The sequence below is a fragment of the Rhyacophila brunnea genome, unplaced genomic scaffold, assembly GCF_057557595.1.
Source record: "Rhyacophila brunnea isolate RB1 unplaced genomic scaffold, BYU_Rbru_1.0 scaffold_11, whole genome shotgun sequence".
Classification (NCBI taxonomy): Eukaryota; Metazoa; Arthropoda; class Insecta; order Trichoptera; family Rhyacophilidae; genus Rhyacophila; species Rhyacophila brunnea.
The window spans coordinates 43,615,114-43,637,109 of record NW_028232763.1 but is presented as its reverse complement, the minus strand read 5'-3'; the positions used below and the strand labels follow the sequence as shown (position 1 = coordinate 43,637,109).

The 21,996-nt window shown below is 29.5% G+C and overlaps 1 protein-coding gene across 2 annotated transcripts in view; it reads left to right on the top strand.

Moving 5' to 3' along the window:
- Positions 1–5,175: 5,175 nt before the first annotated feature.
- Positions 5,176–21,996, top strand: part of LOC147078745 (uncharacterized) — a 146,615-nt gene continuing 129,794 nt past the window's right edge. For both annotated transcript variants that reach the window (XM_085960424.1, XM_085960423.1), the window contains exon 1: positions 5,176–5,337. The gene's annotated coding sequence lies outside the window, so the exon portion shown is untranslated. The remainder of the gene's footprint in view (positions 5,338–21,996) is intronic.

The following is a 21,996-nucleotide window of genomic DNA, read 5'->3' as shown; positions in this document are numbered from 1 at the left end:
GTATAATAAAACCAAACGTATTATACAAAACACATGAGTAAAGTTGTAAAGTTGCGAAAACTTCCTCACCTTACAGGTACCCTTACAGGTAGGAAGCGAAATGTAGAAAGACAGTGGCCCCTATAGTTTGGAAAAATGAAAACGCAACTGATACATTGGAACAGCTTGGCGTACAGTGGTTTTTGGAGACTTCTGGTAGCTTAACATAATGGTGAATAAGAACTTTGGAGACCAGAACTCGACTTGGACTATTAATTACGGCCTTGGAAAAAATAAAAAGAATAGCGTTTTTTTAATTAATAACCATGCCCTTGTGTTTTCATACAAGGTAGTGGAAAAGGTTAAAGACATTGATGTATAGTAAGTTAATAATCATGTTGTCTTTAATCATATTTTTAATGACCACAATTAAAATATTTTGTGTAGTGTTCTTGTCTTGTGTTGTTTAGTATTCCGTGAGGTTTCGGGGGTAAGTTTCATGATCATTATCTTCACAAAGTTCTGAGAGTTCTTCGCACCATTTCTAGTATTGGGCAGTCGTTGATGACATATCACATGGAAAACAGTCATCATCCTTCAACTTAAATCTTTTTATATAAGCTCGCAGTGCTCCGTGGCCTGTTAGTATCTGTATGAGTTCGTGTAATGTTTTTATGTTGACACATTGTAGATTGTTAACTCTAAATATCTAAATTACCAGCTTACCAACTTTTGGCATTTATAATAATTTAATTAAAACTTTTTTGTTAGAATAATTAGTGAAAAATATAATGGGTATTAGGTATGGTAACTCAATAATTTTTAAAATTTCAAATCGCTTTCCTGTAAAATTACAAATTATTGTCACTTATGTCCTCATAATTCAACAGTATTAATAGAATATGACAAACAACAATTAATAGCAATTAAAGAATAATTATAATGTTAGCCCCAAGTTATTGATGAATATTATGTACAATTTATTCAAACTAACTCGGTGTTCAAACTATACGGCACCATTAAATACATAGTCGTAGAGATGTGTCCTTATTAATGTGCAACTAGTATCATAAAATTTGCAGGGGTCGTTTATTACCAAGGCTACTTTCCGAAGAAAGTTCGCAACGACTGTGTTGTACCGGCGGAGAAGCAGTGAGGGTAATTTTGGTCGCTCGCTGCAGCACAGGTTTGGCGGCGCAGGCTGCGCGGGGGTGTGACGTCACGAAAGCTCTACGCCGCTCTCAGACCCCGAGCTTTCGAAGTTTCGCTCAGGTGGGTTCAACCAGTGCAGTCTAAAAATAGCGCGTATAACGTGTTACGTATTAAATCGCTTTAGAACTGGAAATATAAAAGATTAGGGTAAAATTGTTCGACTCTCTCTCTCTATTCGACTATCACTTGTTATTTTAAAAGAAACTATGACTAAATATATTACATCTTTATCATTGAAAGGTTGAATATTTTCATAATTTACATATGGTACATATATTTTATGGTCCTAGTACTTTCTTATTGCATTCATAATATTTTATTCATTCAAAAAAATAAGTTCTCAACTGTGTACTGGAAACGCATGATATAATTACAACTTTTCTATGTATGGCCAACTGGATGGCAAACTTACTGTCTTAACTGTCTTTTTTTGTTTAAATTTACAACGTTTCTAAGGGTGTCAATTTATCCGGTGCATAGAAATATCAAGAACGTCATTAAATCTGATTCAAATATATTTTTAAAAATAGAATGTTTGAAACAAAAGTTAATGCATTTTACATTAAAGCCAGTCAGTATCACTGTATTCGAATGGAATCGAATACCTCTTTTTAAAATTATTACACTATTCTTATACTTTATTTTTCGACTTTCGAATTCAACATGTCGTTTTTTCGTTACGGATCACCGGTATTCATACTACTTGGAATTAAGTGTAACGCGCATGAAATTTTAGTTCACAAATAATTTTATTCGAAAGACAATTCGAAATAAATGGAAAATGAGAAATAACAGAAAACGGTAAAAAAACTATTTTTATGAAAGATTCAAAGTTACGAAGTCCAGAGTCCAGAGGAATAACTAAGAGAAAATATAATAATATTTAATCTTCCTACCAAGAAAATGATAGTTTGTTTTGGTAGTTTTCATTTAAAACAATGTAAATTTGGTTGATGTTTGTACTGATCAATTTAGAAATAAAATTTTGTTTAATATACCTAAGAAACCATTTTTTTATTCAACGAATAATTTATCACATTTGAGACTATAAAATTCTTTATATTGAACACAGCTAATTTGAAAATAATTATAGAAAAAAATCTTTGAAAAAAATAAGTCACTATCAAAGAAAACAAAATATTACTTGTCAATAAATAGTTCATTGTAAAATGTATGTAAGTACTGAAATACAATGAATATTTTTGATCACTTGTATTGATTTTTTTGAATTTTTATGCAAATACAATAAGTACGTTTAAAAGATTAAATTCAAAAATATTATCGATTTGAATCTATGAATAACGACTCCTTTCCCTTACATCCAAAAAAAATTAGAAGTCATAGATTAACGCAAATAGATGAATATTGTAGATAATTAGATCGTGCGGGTAACCTGTTTGGTTAAAGTAATCTTTTTTTTAATAAATTATTTACAATATTTTGATAGATTAAGTTCTTAAAAAAATTTTATTAATATTTTCTGTTTAGCTCACCAAGTAAAACTTTTTTGTTTTTTGTTTTTTTATATCCATTTTATAAATGGTATAATAATATTTCTAATGTGAGTTAATTTGCATAGATTATAAATTCGTGTTTTATATAATAATTATTTATTTCCATCAATTAAAACAACACTACTTACTAAATAAATAACTACCTAACTATAACTGTCAATTTTTTGCTTAGTTTCTAGAATTATTTTATAATATTATGTTAAATGAAAATAATACAAAACTTAGAAATACATTTTTCATAGCTTTAAAAACATAGTTTAACGAAATTTACTCTAAAAATACACCAAAGTATACGTAGTACCGATTCAGTTTATTCGTTATTACTAATTATGTTAAAACAAAAACAGCTTTAATGTTTTTATTGAAAACAAATTCCTATTTTGAGCTTCTATGGTCAAAAGAATAATATTATTTTACGAGAAACCTATGTAAATATCATATAACTATTAGTCTTCCACGTGAAGGTTTATAAATATAAAATTGGTGTGTTATTATATTAGCCGTACAATAATAACAGTACCTGAAAATAATATGTTTGAACTTATGTGATGTTTTAAATGAATATAGCGAATTATTTTACTGATATGCTTAATAATATAATATATTGTTACATGTATAACAACAAATGCTTGTGACAAAAGCTGTATCATTAAAAGTTTATAAAGGCATCAAAGTTTATTCTTGAATAATATGACAAACTTTTCGATAATGTCAGTTAACAAGTTGAATTTATGTTATGAATTAATATGACGACAGAACGAATAAATATATATTTATGAAACAATAAGTAATTATTAGAAATTATCAAAAGTTTAAACACCTTCCTTCCTAACATAGATTTTAAAACTGTATATTATTGATATATTATTATTTTAATATCTAGTATTGATAATGCTATGGCAATCAATCGATTAGCAGTCTTTCGAAATCAGTAAAATTGTTAAGTTTTTTGACGTTTGATAAACGACCTGAAGAACGGATCAACGAAGAATAGTCAATTTGATAGCTAATAATCATCAAAGTGTGGCTACAATTATATATAAAATATAACTAGTTATATATTGTGAGTGGTAGCTACGGAAAAGCTGTTGATATTGATATTGTATATTTTATAAAAATACCAATGAAGAATATAAAAAAACTTTCTGGAAAATTGCTAACACACGTTTAGAAATGACAGAAGAATCAGCGGTCAATCGTGTTAAAATGTAAGCATAAGTTTTAGTAAATAAAATATGCGGAAACAATAAAATTATAAGAATATAATCATCAATATATGTAGTTACTTTGACTTATTGTTAAGTAAAAAGTACAGGTATCATCTGAAATTATTCAAACTATATGCAGTATTCGATACATTATAGGTTCTCCTTCACACACTTTAACCCATCATATTTCCGTTATCGACACATCTGTACGATGCATGTCTTGGGTTAGCACGATTCTCGTTATAATATGCAGTATCAAATAAAAATTTTAGATGTACTTAATCTAAACTAATCGTAGTTTTATATCCTTCGTTCGAACTAGTACAATTATTAATAATTAGAATAATCACTTCCTTTTAGGAGCTTTTTAGTCTAATTTTTGTCATCTCGATATTATATTTTATACTTGGGACACAATAACTAAATTATTTGCATACTGGGAAAATCATATATTATACACATGGTTCTGTTGGTTTATTAAGATGATATTGTGCCAATATGAATTTGAAAATGGATAAAATATAACATTAATTTAATACTAAACGAAAATGTAAAAAAATAGATAGTATTTAAGAATTGTATATATCTGCCTTTAAGAATAAGCATATTATTTAGTTTATTTAAAAAAAGTTTGCTACACGATATAAAGAATTCTCAAAATGTTTCAGTTTCTCAGTTTTAATGATAGTTTAGTTTATGTTTCAGATGGGTAGGTAAATAGGTACTTTTTTAAATAAAAAACACACAAAATCCAAATTTTGGAATTTATGGAATGTACTTTACATACGTGCTATTTTTTATGATTATTACAATATTACAGTATATAAAAATATACAATGTTAAGCAAAAAATTCGTAATAGATTATCATAGATTCCAAAAAAAAGGAAAATAAATGGTACACGATACCATTACTTAGAATATCAGTAGGTAATGACCATAAAATACTTTCCAACACAAACCACTTTAAATTATTAAAACACCTATGTCCCTTACAACAAAAAATTATATTTGTACATGTCATTCCATAATGTTTATTTTTAGACTAACACCGCAACCATAGTTGAAAACTCCTTTCAAATTCTACGAGTGCTTTTTCCGAACACAATGTCCGATTAATTATCCCGTATAGACAGGCTGCTCTTATTTATTAGGGTCAAGTGATAACGAAAAGGATAGAAGATAAAGTGCGTGGTGCGTTCGGACAGAGTGTACGTCTTTCGGGAAAAACTCCTGAAAATACTCAGTCCGCGTTTAGCAGCGGTCGCGAAAGGACGTGCGCACCGGTGCGAAGTATTTCTGCTGCGCAAATGAGTGAGTGAGACAGGTTGTCTGTGTTGCTTGTTGCACCAACAAGTGGAAACGTCATTCATTACTGTGTTATTTTACAGTCATTTTTTTCACCATCCACGGGAGTGATGTTATGGTACCCAATGTGAAATTTTAATGAGCTTTTCCCTAAACAAAATATGAATGTGTTAATCAAACTTTAAAAATAAAATTTCAGGTGTTTTAAAAAAATATATTTTTAGAGAAGGGGTTCTTAAATGTTAATAAAATAATATGTGAAAATGAATATCAAATTATTGAGTAAGTGTTTATAGTAATGTATATAGTTTTAACACAAATATAATGTAATATTAAGAATCAATCATTTTTGAAGAATGTAAATATTTATACATTATAAAAAACACATTTTTTACATCGTTTTGCAAGTTTTAAGATTATATTATCAGACAAACTAGTTGGTTTTCAGTATAAATATTTATGTTATAGAAATTTTGTGGAAAAGAGGTATTGGATTTTTAATCGTTTTATTCGTGTGTTACTACGTAGAAATAATTCATATACCTTCAAAAACCGGAAATCAAACTATACGAGAAAGGCAAAAAAATATTATGAATAAGTCTTGGTTGAAAATTTTATAGTATATAGAAATGAAAATATTTTATTAATTAAAACATACGACGACGAAAATGACTTATGCAAAATTAATAATCTAATATTAACTGAATTCGTCTTTTTTCAGTAAGAGATTTTTAACTGATAAAATGTGGATATTTTTTTGATTTAACTCTATTATAGATTTTCCTTTTTTAAAGATATCGTTTTATCATTAATTCTAAACATATTTTCGGATTTAATATTTTTTAAGCTTTTTTCTACCGCTTTTTATGCAACCGTTCAGAATTATTGATAGTATCCAAAACTGAATCAAAACCATGTTCGTAAAATTATTAGTATGTAAGGCTATCAAAACAATTGACTACTATATCCATGCCCATCTTTGAATAATTCATTGATACGATTAATTAAATATTCCTTTGAATATCGCAGAGTGCTAGTTTACTGAACATACATAAAATATGTTTTATTTTTCAGGTAATTTTGTCCAAAAAAACCCTGTACTTATAATATAATCATTAAATTAATGAAAACATACTATTAATAGTTTACGCATACAATATTACATTAACTTGTATCGACACTAGAAAAAATATGAAATAAATGTATCTCGACTTACATAATATCAATGTATATTTGAAGTTATAACAGCTTTTTTTTAATTATACTAGCCTCACGAAGAAAAATTAAATAAAACTTAAATTTAAAGATATGCATTTAAAACATAGTTTTATAATAATAATATTATGTATATGTTTTTTTCGTGGTTAAGTAATAGTAGAATATCTACATTCTAAATACATTAGTCTTGGGCTCAAGTGACACAATTCAATGCATATTATATTTCATGTCTTGAGCGAATGCTTCACACCCTTTTATCATCGTACTGTAGATTCTTCTCCTTTCTTCTTTCACCCTGTCACGCTCCAGAATTCAGGCATAGGGCAAACACATGTTTGTTCTACTTCACTCGATCCATCGCCAAGTCTTACATCTCCTCCCACGCCACCAGACTTGCAGCGCATACATTTATTTTGTGGCACTGCTGCTGTGTAGCGAAGTCAAGATACTGAAACGGAAGCCCTGATACTCTGCCACGAGGGTGCAAAGTGTCACACTGTAGATCCAATAAGATAAACATGTTTGTAATGCTGGATTTTATTAGGTACTGTTTTGAGAATAAATTCCATCTAATGAATTTTCTTGTTAGAAATTGAATTAAAGTTCAACCCTATTATGCATTTGAAACGTCTACAAAGGTTATCATTTAATACGCATGATATGAAGTTTAATTATAATATGAAAAATACACAATACTTTCGTTATAGAGCTTGAATAAAGATGTTTTATATGGAAATATGATTTTTCGGAATGTTTAAGTTTCCTCCATACAATGGTGTAATAGTTAAACGTTCAAGTTAACCCTAAGTATCCTTTATCGTCTTTCTTCAACTTGCACGATCCTCTTCACAAGTACTCTTTTCGTCTTTAAATTTAATATTTCATAATTTCAGTTATGATTTAGTGTAAGAGCGATTTTTATACTTTTGAGTTAATCGTGTTTGAAGACATATTAAACGATATTTCCTAATTAGTTTTATTTTATGAAAGATATAGAAACAATACACAGTTATATATTTGTGGCATTTAAATAAGTTATTTTTTTCTTTAAACAAGGTTTGGCAATATTATTTCGAATTAATTTATTAGTCGAAATTTGTAAGATCAATTCTTTAATAAGATTATGTCCACAGTTTTGTCAGCTATTTAATTTATTCAATGGAAACTTTTATAAATTTAATTATAATACCTAGTATGTATTTGATACTTTATTTTACTATGATTTAAACCGTTACTTTTCTTGGTTTACATGGAGAAATTAAAAGCTTATGTGAACTATTCTAATTTAAAAAAAAATATCAGTTTTGCACTTATCATATTAAATTAAGCTAAGACTATAATTCTTTATTCCCCTTCTTATTGCCCCTTCTTATTGAGGATTGTGACTCTTTTCATATACCTTAGATAGTTTGCATATATGAAATGTATTGAAATCCTTGTAACGTCCTTCACTTGACGTCCTTCACCAGCATGTATGTGACCTATATCTTCCATATTGACTCATTATGTTTCCGAATTATTGTGTTACCATTCTGGTTATGTGGCCAAAGTACTGCAAAGTAGTAAATACACATTTTATGAAACCAGTCATTCACGTTTATTTAATATTCTTAAATTCTTTTTTTACGAACATCATAAAGAAATATTTTTGATTGCGATAAACTTTGGTTCATTTTAATATCGCAATAATTTATCACATTTTTTAGATCGTATCATTGCTCTTTTTGTGATACCTGTTCTATGATTCGTGCAATTCCTAAAAATAAATTCAGCACATATAATGAAAACAAGACATATTATTGACTTTAATTAAAGTATCACTTATACTAACGTTGCCTATTAGGTTCCTATGGGGCTCCACAGAGTGGACGTTTGCATTGACACATTTTTTTGTTTTTATTATAAATGGATGTTACCCACTTGCTCAACCTATAACGTCCATACTCTGACTCCAAACACAAATTGAAAAAACAAAATTGTTAATATTTACCAGACCCAGGATTCCCACGACATTATAAGTCGACGCGTAAGTCACTCAGTCATTGTTGGCATAACATACATTATTTGAAAACACCTATACCGATTGGAAAAAATCTTTTTCAAAAAAATACAAAAGACACATTAAAAAACTTAAACCCGTATCTTTACTAAATTGAGCAATGCGCATATAATCTAATTACGATGAACTTAACTACTAATGTTACACCATGAAGTGTTTCATAAATTAGTACGTACATTTCTGGCAGTCGGTTTTTGTATTTTAAATCAAAGTATCAATGATTACCTTAATGATAATTACTAACCGGTTTCTTGATCTCTCCAAATTGAAGTTATATCGTGGGTAATTACATTAAGCTCATAATTTTATAACCTTTTGTTTATTTTATAATATAATTTATTATATTATAATATAAAACAGTCCCACGTTGACCGCGCGGCTTAAGCGTCGGCCTATAACGTCGTGGGTTCCAGTTTCAAATCCTGGGTCTTCCAAGTACACATATTGATTTATATTTGCGTATGAGGCAGAGTATGGACCTAATAGGTTGAGCAAGTGGCTGACATCCATTTCTCGTAAAAACAAACTTCTGTTAATACAAACTTCCACTCTGTGGAGGCCCATATGTTCTTATTAGGATCGGATATGGTCGAATAAAAAAAATATATATGTTACAAAATTTGAAAACGCCTTCCAAAAATGTTATGTGTTCAACGAAGGATTGTTACATTCTCAAATATTGTGAATTATTCGTTGTATGAAAGAAAAGTTTATTGAATTAGTACTTTTACTTAAAGTATCCAGTATTTAGTTATTATTTTTTACGATCACTTTGCATAATTAAAACGACATACCGCAACGCTAATTGACTTTATCATTCAGTTCAATTAGGTAGATTGCACGTTACCGTTAGAAACATTTTAGACACACTTGTTTTTTTTTTACTAACGTTAAGAATCATTAGCAAAAAGCTTTTTTTCTTAATATAAATATTCATGAGCGTAAAAACAAGTTAGAAATTTTCCCCAAACGTGTATTTGCACAAGAATAAAGTGTTATTATGATTTTCATTCAGAAAAGTACAATACGAAATTTATGCGAACATTAATGGGGAGGAATAATAATTCGTCTAAAGTTTCCTTTTATCAAGAATGCACCGCGGTTGAAATACACCATTATAAATCAATCTGTATTAACATAATTTTAAATACACACGATAAAATCAATTAAGCTCAAATATATAATATTTTTTTTGTCACAAAATAATACATCATGTCATTTATTCAATAAATAGATTTGTATTAACTCATTTGCTGCTGAAAAGATAATGATTTTTTAATTAGCACCTTTAAAATGCACGTTAATTACATCTATCGGCCGCCTGGTCATTACGCGCATGTGCGTCTTCAGCGTCCAAAGTATTAATGGTGTTTTGGCGGCGCTTTTCAGTGAACTGTAATATGACAAAATGGTTTGGATGCTAGAGGAGTTATATCAATGATTCCAGGCACTGACTTTTAATGATAATTGGGCCAACTCCGTGGTCTACCAAACTCTTGTGCGTTACTATTTATTGAGTCACTTTGTGCACAGTTTTTGATGGTCAAAACCAGTGCAAACCAATGCTTTACAGGTCACGATTGCAGAGTGACTGCCTGTTAATGGTAGACTTGGCAAGGGTAATGCTGTTAGGTGGGTAGAATATTTATTTATATTGTATTAGGCCCGCCATAATTGGCCCAACCAGGTTTTAAAGATGGCAGTCTCCATTTCACTTTTATGTATATATTACTCAAAAATATGAAATCTACATTTTGTTTTCAGATAGATAAACAGAATGTTGATTGCAAAGTTGTTTATAATAATCATCGGCTATTTTTATAAGCTAATAAGGATGAAATTCTAAACATCTAACTAACCTCACAAATAACTAAATTTCACTAAAAACTCACTGAGGTCTTTCTGGATTCGCGACCTTGTTATAAAAATATAGTATCAACATCATCCAAAAAAGTCAAGTTATATTAATAATTAGTTTATATTTCTAAATTTTAATTACCCTATGTATAGTATACATACAGTATACACAATGTATATATATATTATTATGTTTAGAGCCAGTTGACTCGTGTTAATTATCTACCATTTTATTCACGTACATTTTCTGCAGCAAACTTGTTGGTGATATTTAAAACGTTGATTAAAAAATACGAAAAGACTTTAATTATTTAATGAGCTAAGTGTTCATATTAATTAAAATTTTAAAATTTCCACGACTTAATTAAAAAGAATAAATTTTGTTGTCACTTTGAATAAGGTGTTTAAAAATGCAAGAGGTCAGATAAATTTAATGAATAAAATGCACATAATAAAATATCCAGCCCATTACCTTTTAGGTTTTTAGAAAATTTTATGACAATGTACACTTACTTACCTACTCATGATTAAATACTCCACTTTTTGTTGTTCTGAGTTATAACAGTATCTTACCCAAAATACCTGCATTTTTTAATCACTATTCATATAATATTTTATATGAAATATATCACTAAAAAAATATATTACTTAAAGAAACATTATAAGCATATCATACTAGAAAATTTTGGATTGGGTAGGATTCGAACACACGTATTTCGATTATTTTTACTGACTATAACTAAGCTAACATACATATGAAACATACTTGAGTAGGTACATTATGATGTATTTCTTTACAACTACGTATGTTAGTAGTTGTTCTCAGTATAATATGACGTCTATACCTAAATGGGTACTTCCATTGTCATTTAATTTTATTTGGCACATTTTTTTTTAGATAATTATATTTCCACAAATCAATTTTAATTAATTACTATTAATAAATTTGTACTATTCCTTTTGAGTCGTTTTTGCGACCAAGGTTTCGCCTTTCGGCATCTTCAGGCGTTACACCAACCAAACGGTAAATACACACTGACAACGAATACATATAACAAATGAATATAATAAAGTAGGTAATAACTTTGTCACCTATTTTTAAAGTCAAGGATCACAATAAAAAATATAACAAACACATTATGAATATTTGTATTTGTTCTTGTTTTGTTCTTCTTGTTTCTTTATTAACTAGGAGTATAAGATAAAGATTACCATGGCAGTTTGTGTTTTACTTATATGCTATTAAGAATGTGGTGCTTATCGATACATAGTCGCCAATTCTAAAAGTGACATTAATTTCTAACATTTTAGTATCTTGGCACAGCACCAAATATGCTAACCAACAAACTATTTTTGACTCTGTACGTCTTTATCATTCTAAAAATTTAGTTATTTCATAAAATTAGATTGCCACAGAAATTTACGTAATAACTCAAAGATGAATAAATATATTGTATAGTGAGTATTAATTAGAAGCTTAAAGCTCCACAGAATAGGTACCTAACTTAGCTTTTCACAACTACTTATCTTGTAACTATTGGTTAAGCATGCTCTTAATAAGGAAATCGCTGTGTTAAGCTCTAAGTCATAATTTTAAGTTATTTATAATACCTTGACAGGTAAGTAACTAATTTAATACTTCCAGGTAACATTTTATGTCATTTTTAAATAGTAGTTAATTCATCTTTCTATATTTAATTAGAGAATATTATATATCTCCATTTTGGATATTAATTGTAATTATTGTATTATTATTACATGCATGTCTGTGATACACAGTTATAACGATATTAAATTTGTTTTTTTTTGTTTCACGCGTAAATTATTGGTTATTATGTTAGAATGTTTTTTCGATTGTATCGCATTTTTAAGCTAGTTCATTAAGCCCATTCTTTTAAGTCAATGTTGTATACACCATCAATTTTTGGTGAAAAGTCATTATATTAAATGAAATAAAAAAGAAAATATTCTGTAGTATTTATTATCCATAATTTAATAATAATCACGATTGCTTGATAGTTTGTGTTCTCAATAAACCAATGATGGAGCGAGCAAAACCGGTCATGATTATAGTACATTTTGTTTTATTTACTGCAATATGGATATTAAAAAAACATGACCTTGGTATTGGTTAATTTTAATGTTATTAAGTCTTAATTACACTTAATAATTAAGTATTTCAACATTATTTGATTTTGTCTGCTTCTTATGAGTTTTTGATGCCATCAATAGTTTTCACATAGCTACATAGAATATGTATAGAGTAAAAATCAAGAGATTTTTTTAGTAGGAATGGTTGTTAGTCAATCGGTCAACCCATTGGGTTCTTGTACTGGTTATAATATGCGCTGAAAAGATAACGAGATTTTTTTGCCTAGCTATCGGATCGAACCCTCGATTTTTTACATACTCTTGCATATAAAGAGTAGTTTGAAATTAATACGTATAACAAGTTTCAAACCAAACTAAAAGATTCTTCCATTTATAAACGACAAACGAAATATGCCATTAAAATTTAAAACGACTACTGGAAAACGAAGAAAAGACATAAAATATTAAGCCGAACATTGGGAAAATCTTTGCGGGAATAATAAATAATACCTCTCTTGCTTGAAAATTCTTCATCTCTGAGATATCATTTTTGCAAAATTAAATCAAATCTTATCTACGGAGCATTTTCTATGGCGTGGAAGCCTCCGCGAAAACTTTTGTTGCAAGAAACTTAAATCCTTAAATGGGTACTCTAAAAAATAAACGTTTTTTGTGAAGTTTCTGTATTATGCGTAATCAAAAAAGGAAAAACCTTAAAAGCGACATGTTTATATCGCCTAAAGGTTTTATTTTTATTTCAGCAACCTTCTTTATCATTACTAATTTTATTTTAAGTATTTTTTTCTGTACACGACACACTTTTTTTATTCATTTGTGTATTGCTTAAAATCCCGAAAAGTTTTTTGGAAAACATGTAAATGAAGTATTTTTTATGTGTATTTATATCTAACCCACGATGGTCGAGCGGCTTACGTGTTGGCCTATAATGTCTCGGGTCCAAGGTTCCAATTCTGGGTCTGGAAAATATACATATTATTGTTTCCCGATTCATGTCTTTTTGGGGATGATAAGGTGGGAGAAAGAGAAGGTTGTTATTGCTGGGATGTTGTGAGGGGAGAGTTTATTTATCGATACAATAATAAATAAATACAATGACAAAGATAACAGAGTAATGTTATAATCGCGGGTACGGATGTACTGATGAGATTGGCTATATTATTAAACTGACGGACAATGTACCGAGATGTTAATATAACTGAGAGACTGGATTCGAAAGAAATGACGGTTGACTGTGTCGAGTGGCCGGACTCGATATGAGAGTGAGGATTTATTGATTGTCCTTGCATTTTATACAGATACAGTCATACATTACAAGAAACATTGTCGCATCTAAACAAATCATTGAAGACCCTACTGATCTAGTTATTATTGAGGAAATGCCGACTCTCGCTTCCGTTCCATCGTTTTGTTTTGACAACAAATCTACATTATTAAAGTGTCACTCTTGTAATGCTGAGTGGTATGATAGCTACATTAGGAGTTTTTTTGGAGTTTGTAGGATTTCGAAAATATGTTAATAAAAACATCCACTCTGTGGAGGTCCGAATGATCTTATTATGACATGGTCAAAAAATATATATCGTAACTAGGCATCTGTATCCTTTTAAAAAATATGAAATTACTATTTCTGCTGCTGCTAAATTAAATTTGCTGATGATTTTATCGAAAATACGATATTAAGCACATTATCTAAGTCTGAAACGAGATCTCGAGGATTACCTACACACTATTCAAATCCCATATCACATCATTTTAAACTCGAGTAAAGGCGTCTTTTCACGCATTCACTTTTCACAACATTATTTACATGGCATTTTATATTTGATATTATTTTATTAATTGTACACGATGTTATGAGCTTCAATAACAAGTGTTATCAATGTAATATTTTTAACTGGTGTCGCAAGCAGCAAATTTCACTCGACGTAGGGTTCAGGAAAAATAACAAAATATCGTATCGGCACATGTGAAGAAGCTGCTTTTTCATTTGTTAAGGCTAGCTGCATGATGGCGCTATCCCAGTATGCCCTCGATTGTGTGCACGGAAGACAGTTGCATTATTACGACAGATTTTGATTAACTATCATATCCCAGAATTCATTAAATAAATCATACTTTACTCAACTACCTATATCTTGTACACGGATATTTATATACGACATAAAGCTTTGTGTCGCCAATGAATATGATTACGGCATAATCGAAACTGGAGAAAACTCAAAACATTTGTCTGTGATCTTAAAACACGATGAGAAATCTAACTAAATTTAAATTTAAATAATACATTGAAGGACCTACCTAATGTTTGAGAATTTTGTGGAGACTAACTATGATATGAATAAGAACTTTCTCGAGATTCTGCGCTAAAAAATCAAGTACCATTAATGATATTGATTTAACGGTCTAATAATATTAATACTATCGACCGAAGGTACTTGATGGAATTTGAATTTCAATTAATTTAACTCTAGCTTATAAAAAATCAATACAATAAAGTAGGTAAAAACTCCATTTCCATACTATCAAGCCTATTGATTTATTATTAGGCTTTGACGATTAATTATAATATGCTATCGAGTGTTTTGTTATTTTATTAATAAGATAGGGTTTTTACTAATTAGGTTTTTTACTGACACTTCAACTATTCATAATTTGTTTGTTGTATTTTTGTGACTTTTGACTTGATAGGTAGGTAAAAGAGTTTTTACCTACTTTATTGTTCGTTTTCAGTGTGATTTTGCCTTTGGTGGGTGTACACGGTGCATGAAGATGCCAAAAGGCAAAACGCGGGTCGCAAAAACGACTTAAATCCATTAGAATTCAGGTCTAATAATAAACGAACTGGTTTATTGGAATATATAATTTATTTAAATGAAACAATGTCATATCGAAAGTTTTAACAGCACAACAATGATATGTTACAGATCGTGCGTCATAGGTAAATCATGAATTTTTTATCACACATTTTGAATTTGACCATAGATAAAAGCAGAAAATTCTGAAAGGTATGCTAAATAATGTATTATACATGCCGATGCGTCGACATCAAAGCATCCTTATAATTTTGAATTCAGGATTTTTTATTAGCATTCAAAGCAATACGTCTGCTTCGTATTAAATTTGATTTGACTCATTCACGGCTATGGCGAAAAAAAATACATTTACAAAAATAAGTACCAAACCTGAATTATAATCTATCGCGTGCCATGGTTACAAATTATTTTGTAATTTTATAAAATAATTCAAAATACCAAAGCAAAAACATACCTAAGTAACAAATATAATATATCCTATAATTGTATATAATATTATTATTATGTAAAGAGCAAGTGTATCCTAATCTCACACTAGTGAAAACATTGTTTTACGACTTTATACATAATTACTTATCAGTGACGAATGGTGAAGGTAGACTGTTAAGATCCGCCATAAATAGTGCCCACTAAATTTTGTCAGTCATAAGTATTTGTTTTCATTTAAATAAGACTACGATTTACAGCTGACAGTGTTGGTTAGTTTTTAAAATTCAGTTAAACCCTGCGAAATCAAGCCATAATAAAATACAATAATTGTAAAAAAAATACTCGTCTATCTATAAAATATCTAAAATTATGCAATTAAATCATACATAACTTCGAATATGTCATAGAAAGAATAATATTTTTATCTATTATAGTTTGGTTTAGGCAGGGCTTAATGAATAAAAAAATAAACAAGAATATTTGTATTTTTAATCCAACGAAAACAAATAATATGTTCGAATGAAAAAATTTGCACAATTTTGTCATATCACCCAAATTATACCAAAACTATTATGGTTTGGTTTAGACAGGGTTTAATTAATTTAGAAAAACTTTCCAACGCCTTCTGTAAATTGGACTAACAAAGTTTTGCACCATTTACGGCGGATCTTAATAGCCTACCACCACGCTTTGCTACTGTTACTTATGCTGGTGCAACAAACCATTCAGATTGGTTATGCAGTCAGGACAGGCAACTCTGTGTCAAGCTTTCTCTCTTTCCAGTTGGTTTCACTCAACCTCTCTGTATTCTTTTCGACGTTATCCGCCCATCTTCTACGAGGGCTTACAGCTGATATAAACAGTATGGATAGCCCTAGATCCATTGCATCTAATATAGTCCTCCATCTAATACCGGCCCATCGCTCCCTCGAGACATTACATATATTGGGCTTAAATTTGTTTTCAGAGGTCAGCATCCGTTCAGTTGGGCCACCTTTGATTTTTTTAACCAGTCCTAGTATTTTTTGGAGAATTTTGTTTTCAAAAACTTCAATAGCTCTCTCTTGTTTCTTTGTTAGATTCCAAGCTTTACGCCCATAGATAGCGATTGGTTTCGCGATCACGTTGTATACCCGAAATTAGATTATACCTGCATAGATTAAGTGCAAAGTAAGCTGTATTTTTACTATTTAGTCTGCTGAAAATTTTTAGGTTCATCTCGTTCTTTTGGGAGATGTTGGTTCCCATGCACTTAAAAATAGCGATGCTCTCAAATATCGAGTTACCATCGAAATGTTTCCAGGATATCTGTAGTTCTTCATCGACACTCTAGGTACTTGGTCTGCTCGATTTTGCCCTTAAGGCTTTATGATTTTAGTAATTTTTATATTCTTTGAGAATAGAATGTGTTATTTTAGAATTTTTTGACAAAATCAGTCAGAGGTCTCTCTGTTTATTCTTAAACGTGTAGGTGTATTAGGTTTTAGTATAAATATAATTAAACTAAATTTTTGTTAGAGATTTCGATATCAGAAAATTAAATATTTTTTCACCTCTTCTCAATCTCTAAAATATCCAAAGTGATCGAATTTTCAATTTCTATACATATTTTCTGGTGTAGATTTTTTTTATCCATTATTGTGTTGTATAATGATCTTTTATTTAAAGGGTTTTTACTTATAAGTGAGAAGTTATTGTCCGTCCTTGGTAAATATTCAAGAATCATATTAAAGAACGTGGTCGTCAAATGCTTATTACCTATGCCTTATGGATTCGGAAATATCAGTTGATATCTGTTTGATACAAATTAAGTACACCAAAAAGAACCATAAAAAAATCTACATAAATTTCCTACATATTATTATGTTTAAATTAATGTAGATAGAGTAGGTATATAATATAAATGAGTACATATAAATTTCTTATTTTTTTCCTTCCGATAAAAAAATATCCTTAATCTTTATAGTAAAAAAAATCGTTTACCACGCGATGGTTGTATTGACAATTTTATTGTTTACGAGGAATAATTAATTGGCCATTCGTCCAAAGAATTGGTTTTTTGCACTGCATAAAACACACAAATACTATGTCACCATTCTTATTATACATAATACACAAAAGTGAACAGCGATAAGAAGTTTTAAATATTTTTTTATATTTAAAATAAAATGATTTAGGTACGTACTTAATCAATGTTTTAATAATATTATAACTGTACTATTTAATTTAAATTTCTTATCTTCTAATATTTTTAGTAAGTGTAATGAGCTTTTAATTGTAATTTTTGAAAACAATATTATGGTTCAATGGAACGTTCTAAAGAGAACATAAAATTTTATCTTATTTTTTTTTTCAAAAAAAATTTAAAATATAAAAACCCACTTCTTGTTGGTATTGCCATTTTTTAAATTCAATTAAAATTCTGGAATTTAAATTGCTTCCTTTTTTATTATTACCACACCTTCAACCGATTTGTAAGAGTAATTCAAAGGGAAGTTTCCCCTAGACGGTCATTAAAGGAATATTTAATTTAATTTTGTTCAAGATTGCACGCTGAGATCTACATCTTTTATGAGAAAACCTACGTTCTTAGAGGGTTAGAGATGCCAGGATGAAAGGAAGAAACCAGGTATAGGATATTTATAAAATGTACAAGCTAAAAATAAAATTGATTTTCAATCAGCGAAGTACATTTTGTCAATTCTCAATATAGTGCGTATAGCTAATGCCATACAAATTTATTATTATTTTATTTATTTCTATCATATTGAAATTAATACTATTTGAGTTAAAAAAAACTTCCAAAACTTATATATAAATCACATTTTTTCTCAAAATATACTTATCAAAAACCGAGCACTATGGACATAATATATTTACAGACTATTTTAAAGGAATTATAAGCTATATATTTGGTCAACCGTTTTTATATGATATAGAAGGAGATCAATATAAAAAACATGATACAAAAACACAGCCTATATTTCAATATTACAACCCTTTCCTGACTCAATTAAATAATTTAATAATACATTTTTTTGTAATGCTTACAATTATTACATTCACATAGTGTAAGCAAACAACTTTGTGAGAAGCTAATGAGTGGTAGGTACCTTTAATTACTGTGAAATTATTGCGTCTGTAATCTTGATCAAAATATAATCAGAAATGTGCGCCGCATTTTGGAAAAATATGAAAGATTCCTGAAATAGGTCGAATGTGATAGAGAAAATCATCAATTGAATGCAGAACTATAAATTATAAATATACGTCAATTATTAATTTAGTACTTGTATTAATAATTGTTTATATCAAATGTTTCTAAGACTATTATTATCGAAATAAAATTATTTATATAATATTATTATGTACCTACTTATTTATTAAGTAATATGTAATCAAAGATGGCTGTATCAAAAAAACTCAATTGTAAAATATTTTAATTAATATTTCGGTGATAAAATTGCAAAGCTCTCATTGCATGGAATTTAAATAAAATATATTATAAATTATTCATTACTATCAAGTGCTGTATGTATAGTCAAATGTTATAGTTTGAATAAGTATTCAGCACCATAAAATAAGTCAACATTGAAAATCTATCCATAATAAAATAATATCTTCTTTCTTATTCAGCTATGACCATCCCTTACTGGAGCATATTATAGATACCATACGGTACCTCCAAGAATCTCAGTCGCTCGCTAGTCTTTCATGTCATACCAACATCCTGTAGCTCTGCCGTGTACACTCTGTTATTAGTATTTAGCAGCTATCCAGGACGCTGGAATTCGGTTGGCTTTAAGAATATGCAAGCCAGGGTTAACTTCTCTTCTGACAGGTCTAACGTCGCCTCTTCACTCTCAGCGTGATGGAAAGCTACATGGTTCGCTCTCTTATCTCCTCATCATACCGAAAGTCATAAAAAATAATTATGTCGCTACATTTCAAAATCAGCCAAGTCCACCTTTAGGTATTTTTGACTTTTTTGTGAATTGCTGAAGAACTACACTGCTTTCTAACATTTCTGCATTATCAAAATGTGGGTTTATTAATTTTAAATATCCTATACTCGAAATAATATAAACTTTCACCCCTGTGACTGTGTATTTGAGAAAACAAAAAGCTGTTATTCTCCTATTCATCTATTATGGACTTGGCTGATTTTGAAATTTAGCGACACAATTAATCATATTTAATTTTTGGTTACTTTCTTGCTATTTTATGGGCTTCACATAACAAAATAATATCAAGCTTAACTTTTAATTAGTATTTAACACCATAAAGTACCTTTTCCAATTAATGATCAGTCAAAATGTCAATTACAGAAAAATATTTTTTTTAAACTATGCTTGCTAGTAATTGCTTAAATGTAAGTACATAGTATGTAATTTGAATAAAATATTATCAGAATAAGTTTAATATTTTGTAGGTTGTACAAGATTTTGATTTGATGTTTTAAGTCTTTACTACTTTAAATTTAAATTATATTGTGTAACACATAATCAAAAACAGACATGTCCATTTTTATGATGATGTAGAAAACATCACAAACTTGTTATAAATGTGCTTATAATTTTTGGTATTGACGTAAAAACCCCCTTTTAATAATAATTTTGTTATTAGTATTGAACATTGTTGTATTGTATCATTTTTATAGATCTACGTTTTTTATAATATTATAATACGAGGGTGGGTCAATAATTCCTTAGAAAAAAGCATTAAAACAGTTTTTATTTTTGTATTTTTTTTTTATTTCTCAACATAATCTCCTTGGAGCTCAATACACTTGGTTAGACGTTTCTCAATTTTTTTTAAGCCGTCAGAAAAATAAGTTTTCGGAAGGTCCTCAAAATAAGCATTTGTCCGATCGATGACTTCTTCATTTGAAAAAAAACGTTGTCCACTTAGCCATTTTTTTAAGTTTGCGAAAAGGAAAAAGTCACTGGGGGCTAAATCTGGCGAATAGGGTGGGTGGTCGACCAATTCGAACTTCAATTCTTCAATTTTAGCCATTGATCGTAAACATGTGTGAACACGGGCATTGTCCTGATGAAAAAGGATTTTTTTCCTGTTTAAATGAGGCCGTTTTTCTTCAATTTCGTTTTTTAGCTGGTCCAATAAAAATGCATAATAATCCCCTGTTATTGTTTTTCCTTTTTCCAAATAGTCAACGAAAATAATTCCACGTGCATCCCAAAATACAGTAGCCATAACCTTACCAGCTGATTTTACGGTTTTCGCCTTCTTTGGACATGGTTCGCCTTTCGCAATCCACTGCTTTGACTGTTCTTTCGTCTCGGGAGTATAGTGGTGTATCCATGTTTCATCTACAGTCACAAAACGACGAAAAAATTCATCCGGATTGCGTTGCATGAGCGACAACAGGGCTTTAGAGGCCACCACCCTATTGCGTTTATTGTCGACTGTGAGCAAACGCGGCACCCATCTTGCAGAAACTTTTTTCATGCCCAATTTGTCATGTAAAATAGAAATGCCGCTACCTTTTGAGATCCCTGTAACCTCAATTATCTCACTCAACTTTAATCTTCGCTCACTTATCATCATATCGTGGATTTTATTGATCATTTCTGGTGTAGTCACCTCTACAGGACGTCCTGAGCGTGGTTCATTCTTTGTTGATGTACGACCACGTTTAAATTCATTTAACCAGTTATAAATAGTTGCAAGTGAAGGAACAGATATGCCGTGAACTAAATCCAACTAATTTTTTATTTCCTTTGCTGTTAACCCTTTTATATTAAAATGTTTAATAACAGCTCTAAACTCAATTTTCTCCATTTTCCATTTTTCCATTTTCCACAAGCAATTTTTTTTTTAAATGTACGAGAAACACACAACAACCCGACCAATCTGATTGAAACTTCGCAGCATACTGAATCGGTAGTGCCGCTGCATGAAAACAAACCGCTTACAGTACTAGTCACGCCACTTGTCGGCTTTTCTTAGGACTTATTGACCCACCCTCGTACATTAAGTTTCAACACAAAAATTACATTGAATAAAAATACAAAAAAATATATATAATACGATATTGATATGTAGATTACTTTATTACTTTATTAATCAATTTTGGTGAATTCCGACAAATTATTGCTAGGTAGATATATTAATTTGTCTCATTTTTATGGACATGTATGATTTTGATTCTGAATACCACACATAATAGTATTATAATATATTTTGACTAGCTGCCCGGTAATACTCCCCGTAAAAGCAAGTGTAGTGTGATGTGTGATTTGCTATACGTATTACATAGATCATTATC